This window comes from Leopardus geoffroyi, chromosome A1 (assembly GCF_018350155.1).
Source record: "Leopardus geoffroyi isolate Oge1 chromosome A1, O.geoffroyi_Oge1_pat1.0, whole genome shotgun sequence".
Classification (NCBI taxonomy): Eukaryota; Metazoa; Chordata; class Mammalia; order Carnivora; family Felidae; genus Leopardus; species Leopardus geoffroyi.
Window position 1 is genome coordinate 220,012,985 of NC_059326.1, and position 11,028 is coordinate 220,024,012.

Sequence of the window (11,028 nt, forward strand, 5' to 3'; positions counted from 1 at the left end):
ATGGGCTACTTCAAAGTAGGAAACATTGAGTGGAGGAAGGATTATAATTTAGTAGAAATGTTATAGGTGGAATATCGCTATTTATATACCTGCTATACAGATTGTTTCCTCCTGAAAGGATTCCACCAGTCTTTATTTCTGGAAAAAATAAGAAATATTACTTTAAACAAATCAATGTTGTTTCTCCTCAGTTTCATTAGCTGATGATTGAGCAGTCTGACTTTTTTCTTGAGACTGGTTAGCCAGAGTTTAGAAACAAACAAAGTAAGAATCTTTATCTTCCTATTCCAAAGAATGACCTAAAATAAACCACACTTTTTGAATGTGTTTCAAAGTAATACTTCCTTCTTGGGTGTAACTAATACATGAAATTAATGCTATTATAGATTTACCTTACCAATTGGTCACATCTCTCTTTAGGGAATCACACAATATAAGATTATTGTTGGTAAGAACACTTATTTGTCTAGCTGTGGAGACAAATACTAAATGGTTCTAAACTTATAGCTGAGTAAAATATTTGGATCTTCTTTTAAAAAAATGTCTACACAGGACAAAGTCTTTGTAAATATCCAATATTAATTTGAAACTTTCTACTACTTCAGTTACTATGAGTACTACGACTACTACGACTACTACATTATTGGGTTTGAAGACATTGATAATGATCAGTTGGTAATTTATACCGATTAAATATTGATACAATACTTCTGAGCTGCAACCAAAGGGAGATACTCCACAAGAATGGCTTCTATGACTATTCTAAAGATATCCTACACATTTCCCCTATCTGTGTTAAGGTCAAATGATAAATAAAAATTGTATACATTTAAGGTGTACAAATATTCAACTTGATGTTGTATATACAATATATACATTGTGAGATAACCATCCCATTCAGCCTAATTAACATATCTATCACCAAAGCCAAGAATAAGCCTACAGATACTGCATTTTATTTAATTTTGTTTTCCTAATTACTGGTTTCATTCACCACATTACTGACTTACAGATATATAGTGGTCTTGATAATAATATACCACATATAAATTGAGGCAATCTAATTGCTTAAGACAGCAAATAATTTTACAATGTTTTGTTAACCTAAAAAATTGTTTTTTTGAAAAGTTAAAAGGTCAAGTAATATGTGTGAAGTTAAATCATGACCAACTTTAAATCCCAGACACAAAAAAGCTCTAAAGTATGAATATAAGTTTAGGAGTTGTCACTTTTGGTACAATAACCAGGATTTACTTTTAACATGGATATTGAGGGAATATTCCCAAAATTAATACATCTTTAGCTGTGGTTTGTAGGTGATGTTTTGTGTGTATAAATAAGGAGGCTTTTCTAAAACAGAATTATACATATGGCTATAACTGAGGCAAAGTAAAATATAGATATACAATACTGAAAACTCTTACATGTTTTTTACCCCTAAACAGAGAAAAATGATGGGCTTTTTATGCTTAAGAAAAAGTAAGCAAAAAGTCATGTATTGGTTTTTACTTCTCAAATAATGTGTCTTAAACCCATGGTTTATTTGTAGGCAACGGATTCATCCCTGAAATAGAGAAGAGAAATTCACTAGATGAAGATAAGTGGATGGAAATTTACCTTAAGATAAGTCGCATTTCTTTCTTCTTTTCTATGAATGTTGAACTATTTTTATACCTACACTACTTTTGGGATCATAAATTTACTACACCTCCATTCTAGTGATCAGATGATATCTGTTAACATATTTTACATAGACAAATTTCCATTTTAACTTATCAGCCAGTCTCAAATTAATTTCACTAGTGAATTTGCCCTCTTTTAGAGATTGATAATTTGAGCTATAAAGATAAAACTGAGTTTTTGAAATTGTAAAGCCAACAACTACATGTAAAGACACTATAGCAAGTTTAATACAATAAAAATTACAATTACATCATGTCCATAAATATAATACAACATATTAATGAGACAATATAGTAGTTTTATATTTATGAAAAGAATAAAAACATTTAAAAAGATTTTAATTTTTTAATAAATAGGATATTAGGCCAAGAAATAGGAAACCTTAAAGAAATAATTTTGTAAGAAATATGTCATACTAAAATATTTACCTCTTTATAGTCCTTCAGAAAAATTTATAATTCTCAAAATTTAATACACTGAAATGCACTATAAAATGTAGTGTCATTGTGGATATCTATTATTGCAGATAACAGAATTTTTACTTAATCTTATTAGCATATATATAAGAGTTTTAAAAGTCATAATTGGTGTTTAAAAGATGATAAAAATAGAACTTTGTTTTTCCTCTTTAAAAGTGCTCATTTCATTCTATTAATTCAGAGTGGATTGCAATTATTTATGGGTGCATATAAGGAGAAATATCCTTACCATTCATTTTTTTTTTTTTTTTTGGTTTGCTATTATTATAAACTCCCTGGCAGCTAAATTGTCATTTATAACTTACATACCAGTAACTAAGCAACACATTGCTGCCTCAAATTCTTTTTGGAATGAGGCAGGTATAATAAACAAGAAGAACAAATAAGTGGGAACAATTTAAAGTTTCTGCCGTACAGGATTTTGACTTCTCTGTGCAACCTATGTAAGCAATTCCTGGGTACTTTAAACACTTAAGAGGTAAAGGGTGATAAACAAAGTTAAAATAAGTACTGCCTGAATTTGCAGTCACGCTCTGGTTACATCAGCAAAAATGGTACATAGAGAACCTGTCCAAGAATAGCCTGTCTAGTTAGGTTTTCATTTTTGTGAGTAAAGAATATTCACTCCTGAATTGTTTAAAGGTTCTCAACTGTGGTGTTTGAAATATAACTTATGTGTTTGGGGAGTCCCACAATGAGAGTCTAGACAGACATTTTTCCTTGCTTCTCAGCCTTTGGAGACCCTGCCTTAACTCTAAAGCTGAGACTGCAAGGAGGTTAACTCAGACAACTCAAAATGCCACGTTAAATATTAGTATTGGACAAGATTTGCAGAGTGCTTATATGACCTAAGATTTAGTAGTGAGATTTTCTAAGAATCACCTCTTTGTGCCTGCTTCTACCAATGTACATACACTACCCCTTTCCTGACTGCCTGACAAAATGAAGACCATCAACTTTCCAGCCCACTGAGTATGGAGGGTCTTTGTGTCCAATGTAGTTTCCCAGGAAAATAAAGAAGACTCAGGAAGTCAGGTTGTTGAGGACATAATAAAGACGAACCATATTCCTTCAGGGTACATTCACCTGTTTGAATCCATAACTACACTCCATGAATTCTCGACCATCTCTTCATAGCTGTGATATATCCTGTGAAAAGGAGGCTTCTATTTTTTATGGTGTGTTTACTACATATTGTTTTTCATTTTTGGCTTCTGGCTCTGTTCAGTGTTGTCAAGGGAAAAAAAAAAAAAAGGTAACATGTCCTACCCTGTCTGTGCCACTCTTTCGTAAGCGACCCACTACAAACCATCCATCACTGATTTTCAGTCTGAGTTGATTTTAAATTCTGCTTTATTTTCTTTAACACTTAGTGGACTTATTGAAACATTTCTATTTTTTCTTATAACGTTTACATAAAATAAAACTTTTTAGAATCGATTTTCTTGTGGTAGGAACACTTTACATGGGATCTACCTTCTTAACCAAATTTTAGGTGTAATTATAGGTAAAATATTGCACAGCAGAATTCTAGAACCTATTTATCATGTTTAACCGAAACTTTGTGCCTGTGAATTAATAACTCCACATTTCTCCCTCTGTCACTCCCTGGCAACAACCATTACACTCTTTGATGCTATCAATTTCACTATTTTAGATATCTTATCTAAATGGGATTATGCAATATTTATCTTTTTTTAAGTTTATTTATTTATTTTGAGAGACAGGGGGATGCAGACAGAGGAAAGAGAATCCCAAGCAGGCTCCACACTGTCAGCATGGAGCCTGATGCGGGGCTCAAATGCACTAACTGGGAGATCGTGACCTGAGCTGAAGGCAAGAGTTAGATGCTTAACTGACTGAGTCACCGAGGGACCCCATGTATTTTTTTTTTTTTTGTGACTGGTTTATTTGTGATCCTTTGTCTATACTTCTTTTTCCCTCTGTTCATTTTTTTTGAGATGGTTGAATGTTGTCTGTTTTTTTTATTTCATATTTATTTATATCTACTATTTATAGTTTGTACATAGAATGTCTAGTAATAGATTCAAAATTTTGCCATATTTAACTTAGCAAAGTTGAAATTTAAAGGTCTCTTCTCAGTACTAAAAATGTTAGAACAGTTTAACTATGATCATCTTCATCCAAATACCTTAATATTTGTGGTCAGCATTTGAGTTATTTTAGCCGCATGGAATATTGAGCGTTCTTGTTAATATTGTTATTATTATTTTGTTACAGGCACTAGACTTTATTCAGGTGATTCACAAAAGTTTCTAAAGACCTTGTATATAGCTTTTTCTTTTTTATTAAGTTTCTTCTTATTCCTGATATTTCTTCTCTAGATATCCCATTATTATATTTTCTAGCCGTAAACTCTGTTTATCATGACATATTGCTATTTAAATCCTGACATATGATACTATTAATAGTGTCATAATAGAACAGAATGCGTATTCAGAAGAAATAATACAGAATAGACTATGTGCCAACGTGTGATCAGATCATGAAAATCAGCTAGGTCTAATGAAGCATTCTGAGGCTAGAAACAGCAGGGAGAAATTCTTCCTCAAGGCCTGGAGAACTGATGAGGCAGGAAACTACAACCAGGAAGAGCTATAGGGGTAGTAAAGGGCAAATGCAAATGATTTGAGGACTTTGAAAGAAGAAACTCCATTACCTATGAACCTGCAGAGAGAAAAAAAAGAAAAAAACCTAAGGAGTAATTATCTTAACTTCTATAACTCCATCCTCCGATATCCAGCTGATGACCCCCAGTGGCTGAAACTGTAGCAGTAGATTCCTCCAAGAGAGCTGATTGATGCTCACCACAAATTTTCAGGAACCCAGAGCACAAGAAGTGTGAGTGAAGAGGACAGCATCCAACATGATATTTTGGGGTATATATTCTAGATTAATACTTTCTCTCAACCTTATGATGATAGTATTCCCCTGTTTGGTCATCTATTTTTGCTGCAATTTTAATTTTCAATCCTTTCACATAATGTCTCTCTTCTGTGGCTGCATTAAATATTTGTTTTTGTCTTTGGCGATTTGTAATTTCACACGGTGTGTTTGGGCTTGAGTTCCATTTTATTAATCCTGTTTCGGATACAGCATAAAACCCAAATATTATCTTTTTAAGTGTTATTCTATCTCCATTCCTTCAGCTCTCTGCATCTGAGATGCTGATAATATACATTAAATTTCACTTTATCCTTCATGTATCTTATTGTTTTTTTCATAATTTGAATCTGTATGCCTTTGACGTAGAGATTGTTTTAGTCCATTTTAACATGCTGTTTAACCAATATATTGAGTTACATACTTTACATATAGAAAATCCATTCTAAGAGAGCTAATTCCTAATAATCTTTTGAAGGAATATTTTTTATTGTTTCGTTTGTTTCTTCAAAAATTCCATGCATATGTCCTTTATAGTCTTTATAGCATAACTTTAATTCACTCAGACTTTGGTATTTTAAACGTATTATTTCCATCTTTAGCCAAATTTCACTTGTAGTAGACTGCCTTATCTTATTCTAGTTGATCTTTGCAAATCCACACTTTGATTTGAATATTTTCAAGTCCTACAAGCCTATAGTAGGGAAACATTCCTTCAGTAAAGACTTGCTTTCACTTCTGGATGTAGTCAGTCGAACACTAGCTAGAGGACACTGTCTCCAGTTCTCAATATCTCATCTCAGAAAAGAAGTCTCTGCTTCATTCCTCCAACTCATAGCCAACCAAAGGATCAGGTTTTCAGTTGCAGGGTGAAATGGGGATCCATCTCTGGGCAGAGCTTGTTGACATGTAGGCTCTATCCCTACTGTTCTAGCCTCAATTCAAATTAATTTTAGGATAGAGAGGTAGACTGAGCAGACTTTTCTTACCTCTTCATATCTTTTGTTTTAAAGCTACTAATCTCAAGTTCTGTGTCTTTCCCATTCTTCTGTAACATATCAGTAGTTCAGACAAAATATTTCGCCAGGGTGCACATGTAGTTCTACTCCTAAACCAATTTTAGGGCTATAGTATAATGCAAATAAAACAGCTTTCTGTCGTTAATGTTGATTTTCTTTTTCTTAAACTTGTAATTCAGTTAGTGTTTTTTGCAACTGTTGCCACTAATTGAGAGCTTCCTTTGTATCCCACTCTGTAGCTGAATTCTTCAAGGCTTGTTCCTAAGAAAATTTCTATTCTAATTCTCTACTTTTTCCTAAATGATCTTCTTTATGTTGAAAGCTAATTAATACTATAAACAGATGAATGAAAATGAAAAGTGGGATCCCCACCTAGATGTCTACATTAATTGTTAGATATCTGCGATAACTACCTTAAAATTTCTCAAAAACTAAATAGAAAACAAACAAACAAAAATTCTCCCAACTTACTCCATTACATTTAACCTGTTTGAATAAGTCCACCAGCATGCATCACTTTACTTAAGGCATACATCAAGATTTATGTGGTACATTAATTTCATTCCCTTCTTCCTTCCCTCCATTTCTCCTTCTTTCCTGCATTCTTTTTTGCCTTCTACCTTGATGACCTCCTTCCTCCCCTAAGCATTTTTTAGAACAAAATATGCATTGGGTATAATTTTATGCACTGGGGTTTTGTCACACCACATGACTTGGTTTCTTTACTCGTGGAGTTCAAACTCAAGATGTGGGAAGTCTTTGGGGTGCCTGGGTGTCTCAGTTAGTTGAGTGTCTGACTCTTGATTTCCCCTCAGGTCATGATCCGAGGATCGTGGGATTGTGCCCTACATCTGGTTCTATGCTGAGCATGAAGTTTGCTTGGGATTTTCTCTCTAACTCTGCCCTTCTCCCCTACTTGTGTTTTCTCTCTCTTTAAAAAAAAAAAAAAAAAGACATGGGAAGTCTTTAGTTTTTATTTCTGCTTTACTCTTGAATGGTAATTTTGCCGGATAAAGATTTCTAGAGTTTTGTTGTTGTTGTTGTTTTGTTTATGTCTCTTAACACTTTTTTTTTTAAGTTTATTTATTTAATTTGAGAGGGAGTGTGTGTGCAAGCAGAGGAGGGGCAGAGAGAGAGGGAGAGAGAGAATCCCAAGCAGGCTCTGCACTGTCATCACAGAGCCCCATGCGGGGCTTGAACTCATGAACCATTAGGTCATGGTCTGCGACAAGAACAAGGGTTGGACATTTAACCAACTGAGCCACTCAGGTGTCCCTCTTCTAACAGTTTAAATATTTCACTCTGTTATCTTTTTATTTACATGGTCTCTGTCAAGAAGTCCACTGTACTCCTTATTCTTGATTTTCTATAGGTTAGAACACCCCCCACCCACAGACCTTTAATTCTATATTTCTATCAGTGTTTGGATTGATTGATTGATTGATGCTACTGTAAAGTTTTGAGTACTAGATATTTGACTTAATTTACTCTTATTAGCTTATATTAGATGTTGGATTTCCACCCCCAAATTTGTAAAGAAAACAATTGAAATCTTTGAGAGGTCTTTAGCTATAAACAAATGCAGTCAGTGAATTCAGTTTTATTATGTATATTTAAATAAAGTGGTTTTTAGGGGCTCCAGGGTGACTCAGTCGGTTAAATGTCTGATTTCAGCTCAGGTCATGATCTCATGGCTCATGAGTTCGAGCCCTGCGTCGGGCTCTGTGCTGACAGCTCAGAACTTGCAGCCTGCCCTCAGATTCTGTTTCTCCCTCTCTCTCACCCTTCCCCTGCTTACACTCTGTCTCTGTCACTCGAATAAATGTTAAACAAATTTTAAGTGGTTTTTATACATATATACTTACAATGACAATCTGCTAAAACACTTTGGGCAAAATAACTATTTGAAGGCATCTTACACATTTACAGATATACAAAAACTTTTTTTTTGATGAATGCAGCATACAAACTTTATTTACCAAAAGTAACAGGCGAAGTCAAACAGATACTTATCTTAAGAGAAAAACTGACCAGAAGAAATTTCATCTTAAACACTGTGCTTAAACCTTGTAGCTGCATTTAACTGAGCTCTGTTGCTGTGAAGAATACAGCTCACGTGCAGGTATGGGTGAATGATTTGTACACTTTTTCAAGTATTCACTGAATACTACCTAATATACACATATACATTACAGTTGAAAAAGATTTAATCGATGATCCCCAGATACTTCATTTTTGCCGATCTTTTGGAAGAGGTTATCTAAAGAGAAGAATATGCAGGTTTGGCTCCTGGATCACATACTGAACCCAGCCAAGCCTCCGTTGGAGTCTGTTGAACCAAGTCTCCTCCACTCCTCGTTAGATATCATATGGGTTTTCGGTATTTGTTTGGAAAGTTCTCGATAACATGACATGGCGGTACTCACAGTGCTCCCGGAAGTACTTGACCCAGTAGTAGATCTGCTTGTGGACCATCATGTGCGAGACCAGAGAGGACGTGCAAAGGAGGTGGGCAGGCCACACATCCCTGCCAGGCCTGGGCAACGCCTCAACGGCCTACACAAAAGAGATCTGACATCTTGTCAGTTGTGTTGTTTTGTTTTAAAAGTGTATATTCTGCTTACGCGGAGATTTTCATATGTTATATTTGAGAACATTGTGAATATGTGGATGAGTGGAGTAGTCATTATGTGATCAATTATAGCTCTCATAGTCTAAAACTCTTGTTATTGAAAAGATAACTATTAGAGATCAGGGTGCCTAAGTGATGGATTTTTAGAAATTTACAGTACACATAAGATAGTAAGTGATTATGTAAATATAATCAGAAGTTAAACACGTATCTCTAAAAGGAAACTTATTGTCTTAGTAAGACCAGATAGTTTGACTTAAAAATTAAGTAATTTGTTTTAATGTCCAAGAGTCATGACATTTTTCAACAACATATATAAAAACATCTTTTCAGGCAATTATTTGTTCATTGTATATATATTGCAGCATAAACTATTGTGTCTGCATGATATGTACACTCCTAAATTGTTACAGCATTTATCCTTAAGTTTATATAATAATTAAATAGAAAGCTTTAAGATAAAAAATATTTTTATTTCTAATTTTGTTCCAACACCACAGAAATTGTGACAGACATTGTTTAGACAAACAACTAAATATTACATAAGACATAAAACCACAAAACTTCTAGAAAAAAGCAAACAACTAAGCCTTGTTTCAGATACTTGTATAACTTTAATAAATTGGCATTAGTTAAGTTACTTATTATGAAATCAATTGTTTCAACATAAAAAATTCCTTAATATTTGAAATACTACAAATAAAGTGGTAGAACAAAAATCATTTGCTAGATAAGATTTGTATTTTGCCTGAAGAAACACCTGTGAGTTTATTCACTTATCTCCATATTGATTTAATTAATGAAAAATATATTAAGCATAACTCCAGGCCAAACATTGCATTACAGGCAGAGGTTAAAGCTAAATTAAAACAGAACAAAACAAAAAAATAGACTCTTGTTGTTCACTGATCATTAGGCATGGGTAGACATTTAAATGAAGACGATAACCTACCATCCTTGGACACTTGAGAAAAATACATATATAGAAGATGTACATAAACTGAGTGGTTACCTCTGGAAGTTTCACTACTGTTTATTTCCCATCACATAAGTTAATGAATTTCATTCCTGATGAGCTTGATCCATTAATTCTATTCCCCACTTGCCCAAGAATAATGACATTCCTGACATGACTACTAAGACTTGCCTGTTTACAACCTCCCCTGGTGACCTGTGGGCCATCATGTGTCTTTCTACATAGATGGTAGTGATTTACATATGTTCTCAGAATCCTGCCAGGTAAGAGGGAGTGGAGAATTGTAAAAAGGAGTACAATGGTTCTGTGTCAAAACCTGGATATTTCTCTCTCATCTGTACGGGTACCTTGACAATGAAACATAAGAGCATGGACAACTCCATAAATAGCCTCTTGCTTTGAAATTAGAATAGTAAACATAATTAAATCAATTACAGCTCCTCCCCACTTGCACATTATTTATGTTGATTATAGCTGATACATTAAAAATTTTAATTCTTGTATATAATGATGTATAATTATGCATCTTATTATAATTTTAGAAGCATCTGACCCTTCCAAATTAAAAAGAAAAAGTCTTGTATTTAAGTTAATTTTAAATTTAAATATACAGTAAACTTTTGTTACAGTTTGTCTCTCCTTAATTTGTACAGAATATCTAAGTAGTAAATTAAAATTTATGAGAATTATGGGGCACCTGGGTGGCTCAGTTGGTTAAACATCTGACTTGATTTCAGCTCAAGTAATGATCTCACGGTTTGTGAGTTCAAGTCTCACATCAACCTCTGCACGGAATGTGCAGTGCCTGCCTGGGATTCTCTCTCTGCCCCTCCCATGCTCTTGGTCTCTCTGTCTCTCTGTCTCTCTCTCTCAAAATAAATAAATAAACTTTAAAAAATTGTGAGAATTCTGTAAGTTCCAAATGATGCACTTATAGTGATTTGACCAATATTTAAATATGGGTACTGCTTAGTAGCCACTTTTTAATGTAATAAGGAAGAGTTGGACATATTACTCAATTTTATGTTTCTCAGTCAACCTCAATATGTACTCACAAACAAGCTAGATCTAATATACTCATTAAGTATCAAAAGGAAAACTAGGTACATTTATTTTCCTTTTTTCCTACACACTGTCATTTAATAATATATCTATAAAAACTGTTTACATATATCTATCTCAGTCTAAATATACACTCCTATCCTCAATATTTAAACTTAACTTCAGAAGTATTATACACTTAGAAATGATAACAATAAACACTAAACAAGCATAATTTTAGATGATAAATTATAAATTGCCCTAGTAATCATTTATTGTGGTCTTTTGAAGAAG

At 33.6% G+C, this 11,028-nt stretch overlaps 1 pseudogene; it reads right to left on the reverse strand.

Annotated features, from left to right (window-relative positions):
* Positions 1-8,314: 8,314 nt before the first annotated feature.
* On the reverse strand, positions 8,315-8,560 carry LOC123606111 (annotated as a pseudogene).
* Positions 8,561-11,028: the final 2,468 nt, after the last annotated feature.